Here is a 16,600-nt window from a genome sequence, read left to right as displayed (position 1 = left end):
TTAGTGATTGCCAAGGCCTCTGAGGAGAGGATGATAGCAATCAACAACTAATGGGCTTAGGGTTTCTTTCTGGAGTGATGAAAATATTTAGAATCAGATAGTGCTAATGGTTGTACAACCCTGTGAATATACTGAAAACCACTAAACCGTACACTGTAGAAGAGTAGATTTTATGATTTGTGAATTATACTTCAATTTAAAAGAGCTTATCTTTGTAAATGAGTAAAGGAAAAGTAACAGTTTAAGTGGATATATATTAGATCAACATCTACAAACTTAATAACCCATTGTTTGTGGTTATCCCTTCCAAGAACTCCACCATTAATGCAAATAATTTAAAAGCAATGGTTAACCTCAAATATGACAAGGAAACATATGTACCAAGAGAACCTTACTATGAAAACTATACAATAAATTCTACAATTAAAAATACCCATTCATTTCTTTAGTTATGCTAATTATATATTTTATAGTGAAGTAGCAAAACCTTAATATTATTAAATGGATATTTAACATCTGCATTCCCAATTATTAAGATCATGATTTAAAAAAATTTCAAAACTACAGATAGGTTAGCTAATAGTCAGCCCTGAGGTCTAGACACCTGATTTCCTCACTTCATTCTGTAATTTCAGTTAATATGAAGTAACTGTTGTGTTAATGCACCACCTTGAGTAAAGATTCTAATTTTGAATATTCACCATCCTTTTCCATTACCACTGATTTTACAGAATGTAACTACATAGCTTTGGGACCTCGAACCATTTGCTAAATAAATACCATTTCTGGATTTTGAATTTGAAAGTTATCTATCTTCCCTGCAGCGGGAAGAAAAAGTCTTGGTTTTCCAAATACCCCTAGTGACTTCTGGAAATATTTACCAACACAAAATAAACTGTTTACAATTGTGGAGTGAATGCTCTTTTCTCTGAATGTCTGACTTCCTGTTTCTCTTCCAACTCCCAAAAGGGAAAGAAAAAGAAAAGAAAGAATTAATCTATTTAGGCTTTTACCTCAATGAAGCTCGGGGCAGCCACCCATTCTGAAATTCTCTCCTCTAAAGAGACAGCTTAATTGGACCAGGTAACTTTTGTTCCCCCTTAAGTAGAAAAGATGTCTTTCTTGACCACACTGGCATTCCTGTTTAAGAAAGCTCCTGACCACCATGTGTACCACTTGGGCAAAGTTTGCCCGGGGGTGCTACCCAGAACAGCCGAGCTCCAAGGCCCCTGGGGACACACCCCGCTCTGGGGCTGACGCCTGCGACTGGCACTTGCACAAAGAAAGCAGTGACCTGCAGGTAGCACAGCATCGCAGCTTTTAGGGCGTTAAGTTCAATCTGTTTTTCCAAAGTGTTTCGCACATCAAAATCTATGGCTCAAATGTTCCCTCTTTTAAAAAGAGCTCTAATAACTTCAGGGACCACCATGTTTCACGGTAGGTCACCTAAGGGCACTTTGACATTGCAGCAGCTCGAGCTGCAGAAAACAGCTCATGCAAGTTTTGCAGAGTTTCGCCCCTGAGATCACAGTAGGGATCCCCAGACGCCGAGGCCGCGCTGCAGCATCCCTAACTTCGCCGGCCCCTCCGCGCGGGGACTTGGGGTGCCCGGGGCGCCCCCCATACGGCCCCTGCCGCGCCAAACACGCCGACCCCGCGTTTTGCAACAAAATGTCACGGAGACCAGGGGGCGAGCCGCTGCCGGCCGCCGCCCCCGGACGACCCCAGACCAGGGAGCAATCGGGGAGGCGACGTCAAGTCTGAGGACTTCGGCGAAAGCCGCGGGGACGAGGTCCCGCACCGGCCGCCTTCACTCCCCAGGTCCCTCCCGGGGGGCCGGTCCGCCGCCCGCATCCTGGGCTCCGCGAGCCCCCCGGGACGCCGCGCACTCAAGGGGGAGGGGATCCCCGGGCAGTAGAGGTACCGGGGTCGTCTCTCGGCTCGCGGCCCTTCCCATATGCTTACCTCTGCTGCGGGCCCCAGACGGCAGCGCCCCAAATCCCAGCTGCTCCGGGCGTAGGGTTCCGGGGGTTCTCAGCCCGCGCCCGCCTCACACCCTGCCCTAGGCGGGCCGGGGCCGGGCACCGCCTCCTCGCGGGAACGGCAGCGAGAGCAGCCAATGGAAGGCCGCGGCCGGCCTCCTGGCGTCATCTGGGGGTGTGGCCATGGCGCTGACTCCGCCCAGTCCGTGCGGCGGGAGGGAGGTCTGCCCTGCAGCCGCTGCCCCTCGCCTCCGCCACACCTAGAGCTCAGATCCTGTTTTAGTGGTTACCTCCTTTCCGCTCCCTCTGCCTCGTCAGGACACCCTCCCTTGGGTCTCCCAGCTTAAGTCTCTTTGCTTGCCAGTCCATCAGTGCAGCAGGTTAACTGTCTGATGTGCACCCCGCCAGACTTTCAATGACTTCTTTAAGTTTTCAAGAAAAGATTTCCTAGTCCAGTATTCAAGGTTTCCATTCTACTTCACTTCTGTTTTTCACAGATGTCCTTCACACTCCTGAGACTGCTGCTGTGCCCGTTCCCATCCTAGGGAAGTGCATTTACACCATTTCATATTTACTATCTCACCTTTAAAACTTCTGACTATCCTGTAAGAGACAACACAGTGCAAATCCTCTTCTTGTAACCACGTCTGTGGCCCCACCAAGCGTAATGTCTTTCTTGCTTCTGCTCCCTAATTATTTAGGTTTTTATTCCTCTTAGTTCATTCTGCCTTATGTACCGCTTCTTGTCTTTTCATTAGACTCTGAATTCTTTGAAACCAAAGGATTGTATTCTTTCTTTTTGCATCCTCCTCAACACTAGCACAGAGCATTGCAGAAGTACCTGAGCGATTATTTTAATATAATTGGATTTTGCATCCCAAGATGGGGTGTGGAGAGGGCAGTCTCAGGGCAAGGAAGGGAAAGTATTCTGAAGATTATGGGTAATCCTTCCCGGGGTCAAAAAGCTAGGCCAGACAATTTACTCTCTTGGTTCACAGTTGGCCAATAGAGGGTGTCAGAGGGCTTTTCCCACCACAATCTTTTTAAAATCTATCTCACCTTACATGGAAAAATCACAAAAGGATATAATACACAGAGTTCCTTAGAGGGGAGGCAATAAGTGAATCCGACTAAAAAGCTAGCAAGGGAGTATCAGGCCTCCATATTTCTTCCAGATGAGCACTAATTTTGGACTGGCTCCCAGACTACCCCCACACATCAAATTCCTTTTGCCTTCTGAGGGAGCTGATGATGCATATCATATGAAAAATTGTCTCCAAACAGCCTTGGCAAACAAGCAGGCTGGACTAGGCTTCTTTTACAGAGTATGCAGGAGTTAAATAAACAGAATTTTAGTAACTTGCATAATTTAACACAGCAAGTCAGTAGAGACCAAAGAGCTAAGCACAGGAGAAAGAAAGAATGCCAAAATAGAATCACTTCCGTTTGTGAGTCAGAATACTAAACAGACTAAGAAAGCTGAGTGAATAAAGTCACTCATGAAAAGTTTTTAAACACGGCTGGCGCTCTTCTAAGGCTCAGCCAATATTTACTTTCTGTCACCTTTTTGTAGAAAACGACAAACTAAACTTGGTTGTGGAGCATATAGTGAAGCAGCATCTTATTTCTGGCTGGGCTAAGAAAAATACATGATACAATGAAATACTATTCAGCAATAAAAATAAATGAGGTATGATAAATCTTATAATGTAAATAAACCCTAAAAACATCATACTAAGTGAAAGAAATCAGTCACAAATGAGCCCATTTATATGAAATGTCCAGAGTAGGCAAATCTACAAATACAATGTACATTAGTGATGATGAGGGATTGGGGGAGACAGGGATGATAGGTAAGTGGGGCAGGGAGGGAAGGCTTCTTTGGGATAATGAAAGCATTCTAAAAATTTTGGTGATGATTTTACAACTCTGTGCATGTACTAGAAGCCATTGACTGGCACTGTTTAAATGAGTGCATTGTATCTTAATAAAGTTGTTTGAAAAAAGAAAAATATACACTGAATTTTATGTTTTTATATTGAAAAGCAGCAATTGGAAAATGTCTCTGACCAGTCCTCATAAATGTTCATCAGAGTATGTACAATTGCTTCATAGTATTTCCTTTGTTGCAATATTCTGTTTATTTGTGATTATTTCATTGTCTGCTTTCCTCCACTAGACTGTAAGTGCCTCCACAGAAGAAATGATCTTGTTTTCCTTTTCAATATATATCTGGCCTCTAGCACAGTACTTGGCATGTTGTAGGTACAAAAATAAATACTTTTTGACTGAAGGAGCAAAGGTGGCAAGGGATATGTTTTATTAAGTTCTTAGAATAAACCAGGCACTGTACTAGGGTCTGGTTTCTGTCTTCATGGAGTTGTGGTCTAGGAGGAGAGATGCACATTCATTAACTATTCCCACAAATAAATATATAATTACAAATTGCATTAGGTGTTCTGAAGGAAAAGCACAAGGTGTTTTACAACTGAAGAGTAAGGGAATCTGACCAATTCTTTTTTTTTTTTTTAAAGATTTATTTATTTATTTATACAAGCACTGGGTACAGTCAGAAGTGCGGGAGGGTGAGAGAATTCACCAGAGCCAGAGCGGGGAGCAGAGCAGGCAGAAGGACCAAAGTACACTGCTGAGGGGAGCAGCGGGCTGCAGGAGAGGTCTGCGCGCCATGTGGGACCCTCACGGGTGTCCGGGGATCGAACCGGCGCTGCAGAGGCTGCAGGCAGCTTTGCAACCCAGCGCTCAACCGCTGTGCCACCAGGGAGGCCCGGAATCTGACCAATTCTTAAGAGTCAGCAACGCCTCTTTGATAAAATGGCATTTGAGCTGAGATTTAAATGAGGAAATTAGCCAAGCAAAAGCGAAGGGTGAATCAGAAGACCATCTCAGCAGGTGGGGAACACAGGTAGCAGACTCCACAGTGAGGCGTCGTCTGAGACATTGGAGGGACTGTACGGAGGGCAGTGAGGCAAGGGCACACTGGGGCACAAGGAGCAAGGGGAAGGGTCGAGCCAGAGGAGGGTGCAGAAGACAGCGGACCAGACTTTATGCAAGATTTGAAGAATAGGGTGTCTCAATCTTCAGTGAAGATCTTGTTAAAACGTAGATCCAAACTCAACTGGCTTGGTATGCAGACCAAGATTTTGCTTTTCTAACAAGCTCCAGGGACACGTTTTGAGGAATGAAACTTTGACTACCTTATTTTGAGAGCTCTGGGAATCAACAGAAGTGTTTTAAATGGGGACATGATGAGTTCTGATGTAGTAGGCGTGCAGGGAGTGGATTAGAAAAGAGCAAGAGACCAGTTGGGGACCTGTTTTAGCCATCTTGTTGAGAACTGGTGGCCACTGGGTCCTCTCCCCAGCAGCTACAACATGGCCTACAACATGGCCTACAGCATGGCGATGGAGAAAAACAAAGCTGTGTTTTAGGAAGCTCTATCTAGCATGGTAGAGACAATAGGTAGAGACAGAGGAACAATTAGGAGGCTAAGGAATTCTGTGAAGATCATCTGTTCATGATGAGAATGAATTGGAGGCTGTGTTGTGAATTGAAAGGTTCTGGATGAAATAGGTAAAATTAGTAAACAGGGCATTAACATGCATCAGGCCAATGTTCTAAGGACTTCAGTGTATAATTTCATGACAGCCTGTGACACAGGTTCATTTATTCTTCCCATCTGACAAATGGGGCAACTGGGATTCATAGAGGTTAAGTAGCTGTTCCCAGTTTTCACAGTCATTAAGTAGTGGAACTGGGAATTCTGGCTATACTATAACCTCTACGCTATACTAAATCTTAACCTCTTTCAAAAAGTTGAATTGACAAAGTCTGACAACTTAGTAGAATGGCGAACACGAAGGTCTAGGAGGTTTTGTGTGATTGAGAAGTCATGGTGCTATTAACCAAAGTAGAGAAGTAAGGAGAAAAGAGAATTAGTTAAGGGGAAGAAGAATGAGATCTGACTTGGTTGTGCAAAGCACAACTTTAGGTGCCAGTGAAATATCCAGGAGAGATTTCCAGACAGCCAACTGAATTAGAGAGAAAGGCCTGGGCTTGAGATATACTTCAAGATAATCTGCAGAGAAGGGAGATTCTTCTAAATTGCAAAATAATTGTTGACCACATCATCACCTGACACACAGGGAGTGGTGACGGGAGCACACTCTTTAGTCCAACTTAATTTTTTATTTATTTTTTAAAATATTTATTTATTTATTTATACAAGCACTGGGTACAGTCAGAAGCGCGGGAGGGTGAGAGAATTCACCAGAGCCAGAGCAGGGAACAGAACAGGCAGACTGATGAAATACACTGCTGAGGGGAGCAGTGGGTGGCAGGAGAGGCCTGCACGCCATGTGGGACCCTCACCGGAGGCCAGGGATCAAACTGACACTGCAGAGGCTGCGGGCAGCTTCACAGCCCACTGCTCAACCACTGCACCACCAAGGGAGGCCCCCAACTTAATTTTTTAAAGTAGCTCCAACATGTTTGGAAATGGAAGGGATTATGCTAAGCAGAATAAATCAAAAGGAGAAATATAGACACTAAATTATTTCAAAGTAATAGACAAAAACAAACCCTTGAAATCTGAATGTAGAACTGAGGCTGCCAGAGGTGGTGAGTTGGGGGTGTAAAGGGGAAATGAGTGTCAGTGGACTGAAGTAGAGGCTTATTTGTGCATTGATGCTGAGAATGATTGGGCAATACACATTTGAAGAGGTGTAAACCTAAAACATATAAATGTTGTAAATCAATGTGATCTCACTACAAAAATAATTTAGGGAGAAAAAAACCATTGTTTTTCCTCATTACAACATTAACATAACCATTCTCCTTCCTTTACCTGGAAAAAGAGAACCTAGTGATTATTTAACTGTTCTCAGGGAACTTTCTACTTTCCTTACAGATCTTCTAGAGGTTCCCTTGAGTAGCTCTGATTTAATTTTGTAATGGTTGATACTTAAAAAAACACACACACTGAAAAAATTGAGCAGCAGATTAGGTTATCACAGACTTGAATTTGTGTTGAAATTACAGCTTCTCCTGGAAATTAAATCAGTTTATAGAGCCAAATTAACTGTTCTTGCCCAAACCCATCAGCTAACAAAAGATAAAATATTTGTACATATAGTAAGTATTGTTTGGTTTAGTCTATGATTTCAAAATCCTTTAGAAACAAAAGGGATTTTCTGACCACTACAGGCACACTGTAATCAATTAAAGAAATTTGAAATGTTTTGCTGTTACATAAAGAGTTACAATCAAAGAGTTTAACTCAGTTAATGATGACATTACCCACAACAGCAAAGAGAACTTAGCCATTGGTGAGATAAATTTAAGAAGTATTGCTAATGATATCATCAATGTATATCCTATTTACCAAATACTTATAGCTTATTCCCTCATTTCCTTTGGGTCTTTGCTCAATATAACTTAGAATTTTCTGTGGGAAATAAAAATCTTCTCCCACAACCTGTTTTATATTTCTTTACACCAGTTAGCCTATTGTCTATTTTTTTTTTAAGATTTATTATTTATTTATTTATTTATTTATACAAGCACTGGGTACAGTCAGAGCGAGGGAGGGTGAGAGAATTCACCAGGGCCAGAGCGGGGAGCAGAGCAGGCAGAAGGATCGAAGTACACTGCTGAGGGGAGCAGCGGGCAGCAGGAGAGGTCTGCGCGCCATGTGGGACCCTCCTCCGGTGGCCGGGGAGCAGCTGGGGATCGAACTGGTGCTGCAGAGGCTGCGGGCAGCTTCGCAACCCAGTGCTCAACCGCTGCGCCACCGGGGAGGCCCAGCCTATTGTCTATTTTTTCCCACTAGAATATAAACCCCATGAGGCTCATTTTTCCTGTTCATGTCCATTATCTGGTGTGCCTAGAAATACATAGCACATAGTAGGCACTAAGTAAATAAAATCTGCCTTTCTAACTCCACACTTAGCAATATTTATTTATTCAACAAACGGTGCCTTTAGTTTTCAGGCACTATGTTGAGATCTGATGATGAACAGTGACTAACTTCAAGGAGGTTATGGTGTAGCCTCAGGAAAACTGACAGGTAAACAGTCAATTAAAGCACAGTGTAAATAAATGTGACAGGTAGAAATACTAAGAAATCCCAGAAATACTGGGATTATACAGACTCATCTCATCCAGTATTGATATCTCAAGAAAGAATTCCTGGAGGAAATAATGTCCCAACAAAGACATAAAGGACAGGAAGTTAAAGCAGGTGAGAAATTAAGAGAGAATGGCCTGTGAAAAGCCTAAGAGTGAAAAGAGAAATACCAGACCTGAACACTCACCTTCCACCAAGGCGCCTCACTTGTTCAAGTCTTTGCATGTGTTGTTCCCTCTGCTGGGGATAGTTCAGATGCCACTCTGTTTACCACATAATCACTTCTCTATCCTGAAAAAATCTTTGCTATATGGCTTCTCCTGACTCACATAAGCCAAAGAAATCACATCGTTCTTTGCCCCACTACTATTAACCAGTGATTTCCTCCGTTCCAGCGCTCAGCAACGTTTGTTTTCAATACTATATGGGATTCCTTAGAAAACAGAAAATACACCACATTGATTATGTATCCTTAGTTACTAGGAACCCCAAAAGCCTGGCTAGAGTAGGTACTCACTAAATGTTTGTTGAATGAATGCGTAAATAATTCATTCTGCTTCAGAATGTAATTTCCTGTTTCTGTTGCTTGGAGAGGACAAAGACTGAAAAATTCCTGGACTCTCCTGCATTAAGAAAAGAATAACTTCAGGGTGAAAACTAATATAAATGTAGGTTTAGATAAATAGGTTGATGGATCCATTGAATCCATTGATCCATCCCTCCATTCCTCCATCCATCCAGATACTTGATTGACCAATAACGGTGTTGAACACATACAAATTTCTTTTATTTCATAAATGTGCTAATATCTGCCTCCAATTTCTTCTATGAAAGCAGAAACTGACATGGGACTTGGCATGCTGAATATTTACTAAGGACCAACATCCTTTGGAAAGGCGGATGTAGGATTGGTGAGAGGACCACCACAGAGGCTCCTTGCGCAATGCCAGGAGATAGCCCAGAGCACACAACCCAGTCAGGTTTCACACAGTGAACTGAAATAGCCAGACCTCTATACAGAGCCAACCATCAGATATCAGTAGTTGGCAGAGGCCACGCTGGAAGGGTGTGCATTTGGGCATGGCAACGGTTTAGGGAAACTGATGAGATTGCATTGGGCAGCAAGGCCTCTGTATCTACTGTAGTGTTATTCCATAATTCACAGTCAGAATTTCAAATTTCCCTACCAAGAATTCATGTATGTAAAAAGGTGGGGAACACCTCAAAGATATATGATGGAAATCAGTATACTGGGAATATACTGTAAGAACATTTTTCTTAGCAATATATTGGAACGTGACGCTTGGCCATGCAGCTTCCTTTCTTTTAAGTTTGATGGGTAATATTTTCATGCCAGAGTTTTGGTTTGCTTTGTCCCAAAAGACATGTAACATTTTCCATGGCAGTTTGCAGCTCTCTCTCTGTTTTGAGGTACTGTGAATTTCATTTTTTCCATCCCTTTTCTGCATCAGGAGCCAACTATCCAAACAAATTTGACTTAAAATGATTCATATGGTAGCTCTGTACTTTGAAGTTTAGTGTTAATCCTTCACATTATAAAACGACTCCTTGAATCTATTTTAAACCAATGAAGCCAACCGATTTCTTGAAATGGTTTCAATATAATAGATACCGTGGAAGAATTTTAACATTATAAAAATTAACTTTTAATGGGGAAGATGTTTTCCCTTAGTATCTAAGACCTTTCTCTTGTTCTTCATTTCTTTCCCCTGCTTGTGTCTTCCCAGATCATTCATTCTAATCTACTGTTGTGCTTTTTTTTCGAATTTTTACTGGCTCTTACCACTACTTCATGTTCTTATTTCCTAGTTGTTTTCTTTCTCAACTTATGTAGATATTGCTATTTATAGGATCTACAGATCATTAATAATACATTAAGGGTTAACCCCATGTAAGAAAGCAACGAACTCTTAAAGACCATTGAATTACAGTCTTTCAGATCCTAAAAACTCAAGACTCTTAAGATTTGACTTTGTTCCCCTTCTGTATTTATATTTCTAGTTGTCACTCAAGGTTGCATTCATTTTCCCTGTGTTTTTACCACACTATAACAGAATGGCAGTCAGGTCGGTTCCACTCAGTCATTAGATGCTATTGCAACATTTGTTGGCCATCAACTGTAGCAGGTACAGGAGGAAGAAAGATAATCCTGATTCTCCAGAATCCTACCGCTGACAAAATCAACATTTACACAAACAGATAATTTTTTAAAAAAGATATATTTATTTATGCATACAAGAACTGGGGTACATGCCAGAGGTGTGGGGGGTGAGAGAATCCACCAGAGAAAGTGGGGAACAGAACAGGCAGACTGACTGAAATACACCACTGAGGGGAGCAGTGGGAGAGATAGGAGAGGTCTGCTGTGCCATGTGGGTTAGCTCCCTGGCTGTCCAGGGGAATCGAACTCACTCTAGCTTCACAGTGCTGTGCTTAACCCCTTGCACCACTAGGGAAACCCCAAACAGATCATTTTAATACGTTAAATGCTGACAGAGAGGTAAACTAGCTACAAAAGGATAAAGAAAAGGCACTTTATCTAGGGACTCAAGAAAGATTTTTAGAAAAGATAACAGCTGATTCGAATGCTAAGGATATGTAAGAGTATTCAGCCCCATATTGCCAGAGTATCATATAGGGGATAGGAGAGGAGGCTGGAAATGTAGCCATGGAGCTAATATGCTGTAGGGTAAATGGTTTTCAGGCTTTTCTGTCCTCCCACCATTAGGACTGCCCTGCCTGATGGGGCACCTGCAGTTGTTACATTGTTGTAAGCTGACTTGATAACTTCTGTGGGCCATGGGAGGAATATTGAGATAGTCACCCAGAGAAGCAGAAGCAGGAGAGAGGCAGGAGAGAGAAGGTGAGATAAGAAGCCTGAGAAGCCCAGAGCAAAGACTTGCTGGGGTCCTGGAGGCTACATGTAAATCTCAATAAAAGCCTGAGAAACCCACCGAGGGCTCCAGGACTGTCCTTTACCCGGGTCTGCCGAATCATAGACATACTGCTCTGTCCCCTATCCTGCCCCTACATATGCATTCAGCAGCTACTACATTCAATGGAACATGGGAATCCATTGAAGAATTTTAAGTAGAGAAATGCCTTGTATTTTGCAAATAACACTTATGTTGGTGTGACAAGAAGGATGGTCCTAAGCAGTAGCTCTCAATGTGCCCTGAACCAGCAGCTTCAGTGTTACCTGAAGATGTGCTAGAAATGCCAATTCTCAAGGCCTCCCTGGTGGCGCAAGGGGTTAAGTCTCAGCACTATTCAGCTGTCCGCAGCCACTGCAGCATGAGTGTGATCCCAGGCCAGGGAAGTGACCCACATGGTGCAGCAAACCTCTCCTGTCTCTCCCGCTGCTCCCCTCAGCAGTGTATTTCCGTAGATCTGCCTGTTCCGCTTCCTACTCTGTCTCTGATGAATCCTCTCACCTCCCACACCTCTGGACTATACCCCAGCTCTTGTATACATAAATAAATAAATTTAAAAAAAGAAAAGAAATGCCAATTCTTGTGTCTCACCTATACCTACCAACTGAATTAGAAACTCTGGGAGTTAAAACACAGCAGTCCTGGGCCTCCCCCGTGGCGCAGCGGTTGAGCACTGGATTGCGAAGCTGCCCGCAGCCTTTGCAGTACTGGTTCGATCCCCGGCTGCTCCCTGGCCACTGGAGGAGGGTCCCACATAGCCACAGACCTCTCCTGCCGCCCACTGCTCCCCTCAGCAGTGTACCTCGGTCCTTCTGCCTGTTCTGCTCCCCGCTCTGGCTCTGGTGAATTCTCTCACCCTCCCGAGCTTCTGACTGTACCCAGTGCTTGTATAAATAAATAAATAAATCTTTAAAAAAAAACCCCAAAACAACAACAACAACAAAAAAAAAAACACAGCAGTTGTTTTAACAACTCCTTCTGGTGATTTTGATACAGGCCAAAGGTTGAGAACCATTGTCCTAATTCAGCAGAGAACGTTTGACAAAGTCTGGAGCTGGCTTCAGGTTAGGGTAAGGGAAGTAGAGAACTCACCTCGGGTACAAAATTTAAGAGGATGCCAAATTCTCAATAATTAAGATAAATAATGTTAATGCAATGCTTTTTTTTATTTTAAAGAAATTTAAATTAATGCCAAAAATTCAGTGTTGTTTGTTTTAGGACCTTGTGTTATTGTGCAATAGGAACAGTTGTTTCCAATCAGCATGGGGCTCCCAGAGCCCACACAGCTGTCACATTTCCCATCAGGCAGATGGGGTAATTTGGGGTTCAAGGGTTCCATTGTATGAAACCCATGCAGTCAAACAGAACCCCACATTCAGGAGCATCCCATGCATAAAAGGGTCCCACGTGTTCTGCTCTCACTGTGTGGAAACTCTTCATAATTTTTGAAGGAAGGGTCATGTATTTTCATTTTTGTACTGGGCTGTGCAAAGTTGCCCCAGAAACATTTCTAGATGAGTTTTTCCCCTTCAAATTCTGTAACAGTGTAGAGTGGATTCAGTCTTCTTTTTGTAGTTGTAGAACTTTGATTAACTTTTTACACTGGGTTCAAAATATGAGAGGACATTTTTGATAAGTGTACACAGGACACAGGTATTCCCTTTTGTCCCAGGCACGGATAGGGCTCAGCAAATTTACAGGGTTGGAGACCCTGTGACTGTCAAGACTAAGGGGTGCTACTGACACCTAGTGGGAAGACACCAGGGATGCTGCTGAACATTCTGCAATACTCAGGACAGTTGCTCAGCCACTAACTGTCCTGTTCAAAATGCCAATGTGGAGAGGTTAAGAAACTGCTCCTCAGTAACAGGTAAGGAGGTTCTTAGTAGTATTTTAAATGGGGGCAGTGAAGGCAAATCTGGAACCGCCTGGAACTGGGGGGTGGAATTGAAGGGAAAGAAAGACTCGCAGAGTGTTTGCTTGCTGCTCAAGCTGGTACAGAGAATTCAGGAGGAACTAGTTAAGTAGAATCAAGGCAAAAAGAGATAAGAGATTTAAGGAAGACATCCAAATGGAGATGTTTATTTAAATTTGGCATCTGAAGCTTTGAGTACAGAGATTTTAGCGCTATTAACAGGCACCTCAATTTCAGTCCTCTGCTTCCTCAAACCTTTCAGACCATCCCATTCCTCATGCCTCTGAGAATGGACATGACATCAAACCAGGGAACAAGGGAGGCAGTTTTTGGCATTTTAAGCTCCACGTGATTTTTCAGAAACTAATGGCAGAGAAATAGTTTTGTGTATTTCAACTATGTAAGCCAAAAAAGCCCAAGGTATAGAGTTCTTTGTCATGCTTTAAGTAATAGGCAAGTCCAAGCACTGAGAAAAATGAAAGTTCCCAAAGTGGGGAAGAAGAATCGCAGGGGGGTTATAGGAGGGATGGTGGGGACAAGGGGATTGGATGGGGGCACCAAATGCACAGGGGAAGAAGAATCAGGTTCAAGGCCAGGCCACCCTGGATCCACCTAGGCAGGCACCAAGGAGCTGCCTTTCCTGATTATACCAAATTGCTGTGTGTGGGGAGAATAACCCAACATCTGCACCAGCATATCCCCCAGGAATGACTGCTGCCAAATGACCCCCCCCCTTCCAAGATCTCAGAACAATTGCAGACCCAGGCCTGCTCACCTATTCTTGGGTAGATCTAAAGGGATTCACAGTTCATTACAGATGAACACCAAGGTAATGGCCCACTGCTCTGGTTGTGACTCACAGTAAATGTCTCCAGAACTGCTTCTGGATGGCTTTATTTTTCTTTCTTCTTGACTTTGTACAGCAGCAAAGAGTAGATTCACTCTTCACCCTGAATATTTTTAATATTCTTTATTGCCATAAATAAAAGGCAAGGCTTTTTCTTTGTCATTTAAGCTATCATTGTCTATCTATAAGATAATGTGTTTGACTTCCTATTTTAAAAAATATTTATCTGTTTATCCATTTATTCTTTAACACTGCACCTCTGGGCATCGTTGAAGGCAGAGACCTTATTTTGTTCAATATAGTATCCCTAGATGTTGGCATGGTGCCCAGAACGTAGGAGGGGTCTGCAGGGGATTTGTGAGGAGCTGCCCAGATCCCCACTTAAGAACCAAGGCACTCGCCTTCCCCCAGATGCAACTTGTGTCTGATAAACAGTTGATCCAATATGGTTGATTCAGGACAGAGTCCCTCACCTGATCAGTGGGATTGGCTAAGGCCTTTGTGGCAAAGTCCTCCCAATTTAACACTTTCTAACCAAGTTCGGTTTCCCTCAAGCTCTTACAAAGGATGAAATACTCCCAAGAGTATTTCCTAGTAACCTTCTCTCAGACTTATCACTGCCTGGAGTCTTTTTTTGTGGGGAACCGACTTAAGACTGTGTAATAAATATTTGTTGACTATGACTGGGTTCTGCCATTGTAAATGTGAGGTTCTCCACTCTCAACAGAGATATTACGGGAAACCTCTGACCTCTATTTGTATGTTTAACTTTTTAGTTTGTCATCGCAGGCCCGAAAAGTCGGAGCCCACACTCAAATCACTCACCCAGCCCTCAGGGTCATGCACTACTTTTATGAGATGATGGCATCAATGCCCACTTGTTTTAGCTATATTGTCATTTGACCACCAGATGGCAGAGGTGACACTTGAAAAGTCACTTTTTCTGGCCCTGGGTCACTTACTCTAGGATTTAACTTCAAACTGAAATTACCCATTTAGTACCATTAATTCCCAAGCCTTCATAATTATGGTATTGTTTCATTTTGTAAGAAAGTGTCACTGACACAATGGCCTCATTAGCATATAAAAAACGAGAGTTTGGAATATAATGGAGAGTCCTAGACTAACCATCAGAACCATTATACATGGCCATTTGCTCCATTTGAACATTTCTTCATGAGTTAAACGAGTATCCCAGCTCTGCCTGCTTTACAAGTCTGTTGTGAGGAATAAATAAAAATGATTTTGGTTGAGAGAAGGGGCCTGGTTGAAGGGACCACGTGTTCCTCCCTAGTCCAGGAGAGGTGTGGAATCCCTGGAGGTAGAGGAACTTTGCCTGGCTCCCAGGATGAGGGGCTAGTGTGAATGATATAACCTAAAGAGGCCCCTGCCTGGACCAGATACACGCTCCAGCCTAAGCCAGCCTCTCTTGTGGAACCCTTTGAAGTTTATCCCCCTCCTAGAACAGCACAAAAATCTCCTGTCTGCTAGGGCACAGAAAGTATGTTTTATTCTTCAAGAATCCTCAACTCCTGCCCTTCCTTCTTGGGCATGCTATGAGATCATGACTAAGTAGCTGGATTAGGGCAAATGTTTCGGACGGCTTTGGGATGATCACCATGCTGCCTGAATTTATCCATCCTCACACCAAGGAAGAACCTAATGCCAGCAAAACCAGAATAGTTTGGTTTTCAGGTATATCCTGGCACCGTAGCCAGGATAGCGAGAGCAGCTGGGCTAGCCTCTAACCCAGACCAGAGGGGTCGATCAGATGCTTGCTGCATCTGTGCAGCTGAAAGGCTATCATCAAAAATGCAAATGCCTGAAGATGTCACAGAACTCTGTGGAGGGAGTTATTCAGGCACTGGAGAAACAGAAGCAGGAACATTGGTTGGCCCCTATGGGAAGAAATGTAACCCCACCTGCTACACAGGAAGGGAAGAAACTTTAGTTGTCATGTTATACTCAAACCAAACACTTGATACAATTTTTCAAGTGGCACCTAGAAGTGGCATTCAAATCTGGTTAAAAGGCATGAATTTTGCAAGACCCCCCAGTGATCTGGCCTAAAATAAGTACTACAGCCTAAATTCCAAGAACAGAGACTGAAACCTATAGCCTTGTTTAAGTAGAACACCTTGACCTTGGAAACTTTATTGTGTTTATTTTTACTGAAGCATAATTGACATACAAGATTATATTAGTTTCAGGTGTACAACCTGGTTTGACATCCATATACAATGCAAAATAATGGCCATAATAACTCTGTCTCCCATTTATTAGCATTTTTCAAATTTTCAATGCTATATTACTGTGTGCAGACCCCATCTGTGGCCTATACCTCCATAACTTACTAAATTTTATAACTTGAAATTTGTACTACTGATCCTCGCCCATTTTACAAAACACCCCTCTCTCCATCTTCTTCCTCCTGGCTATCACCAATCTGTTCTCTGCATCTATGAAACTGGTTTTCTTTGCCTAGTTTTTCAGATTCCATTTAAAGTTATATGATATTTGCTTTCTCCATCTGTCTTATTTCCCTTAGCATAATAACCTCAAGTTCTATCTATATTGTCACAAAGAATGGCAAGATTTCCTTCTTTTTAATGACTGCATACTATTCCATAGTATACTGTCATGTGTTACTTAATGACCTTTCAGCTAGTGGCATAGCACATATACAAATTGTGTCCTCAATAGGTTATGCCATACAGTTTAGGTGTGTAGTAGGCTATATCATCTAGATTTGTGTAA

General features: G+C 42.9%; 1 protein-coding gene across 1 annotated transcript in view; it reads right to left on the bottom strand.

Annotated features, from left to right (window-relative positions):
• PLEKHH2 (pleckstrin homology, MyTH4 and FERM domain containing H2) overlaps positions 1-980 on the bottom strand; it is a gene marked incomplete at both ends in the record, with an annotated part of 66,409 nt that extends 65,429 nt beyond the window's left edge. The window contains one exon of the mRNA XM_084234315.1: positions 904-980. The remainder of the gene's footprint in view (positions 1-903) is intronic.
• Positions 981-16,600: the final 15,620 nt, after the last annotated feature.

Source organism: Talpa europaea, assembly GCF_964194135.1.
Source record: "Talpa europaea genome assembly, chromosome: 6".
NCBI classification, from domain to species: Eukaryota; Metazoa; Chordata; class Mammalia; order Eulipotyphla; family Talpidae; genus Talpa; species Talpa europaea.
The sequence above is the reverse complement of the archived record's forward strand: the minus strand, read 5'-3'. Positions and strand labels throughout refer to the sequence as shown.